This window comes from Penaeus monodon, chromosome 23 (assembly GCF_015228065.2).
Source record: "Penaeus monodon isolate SGIC_2016 chromosome 23, NSTDA_Pmon_1, whole genome shotgun sequence".
NCBI classification, from domain to species: domain Eukaryota; kingdom Metazoa; phylum Arthropoda; class Malacostraca; order Decapoda; family Penaeidae; genus Penaeus; species Penaeus monodon.
The window spans coordinates 40,300,979-40,301,317 of record NC_051408.1 but is presented as its reverse complement, the minus strand read 5'-3'; positions in this window follow the sequence as shown (position 1 = coordinate 40,301,317).

Below are 339 nucleotides of genomic sequence, written 5' to 3'. Positions count from 1 at the left end.
CCTTATATTTCTCATTCTCTATATCCTGGTTTATATCCTTATACCCTAGTGTGTATGAGGCGTAAGGCGAAACAGCGTCTGGGTATAAGTTTCCCCCGCCACACCGACACAGGTTGCTGAACGAGTGTTCCATTCCTTATTTCGTGGTGTGTATCAGGCGTAAGGAAAACAGCGTCTGGGTATAAGGGCGCAGACTCCTGAAGGAAAACTCCTAAGGGATCCGGAGGTACGAGGTGCTTAGGGCAGGGAAGACCTTCATCCCTGCAGGATCCTTCGGCGCGACTAAGGACTTCTGTCTGTTCATGCACACGCACATCGGCCGCACACGCGCATGAGCAC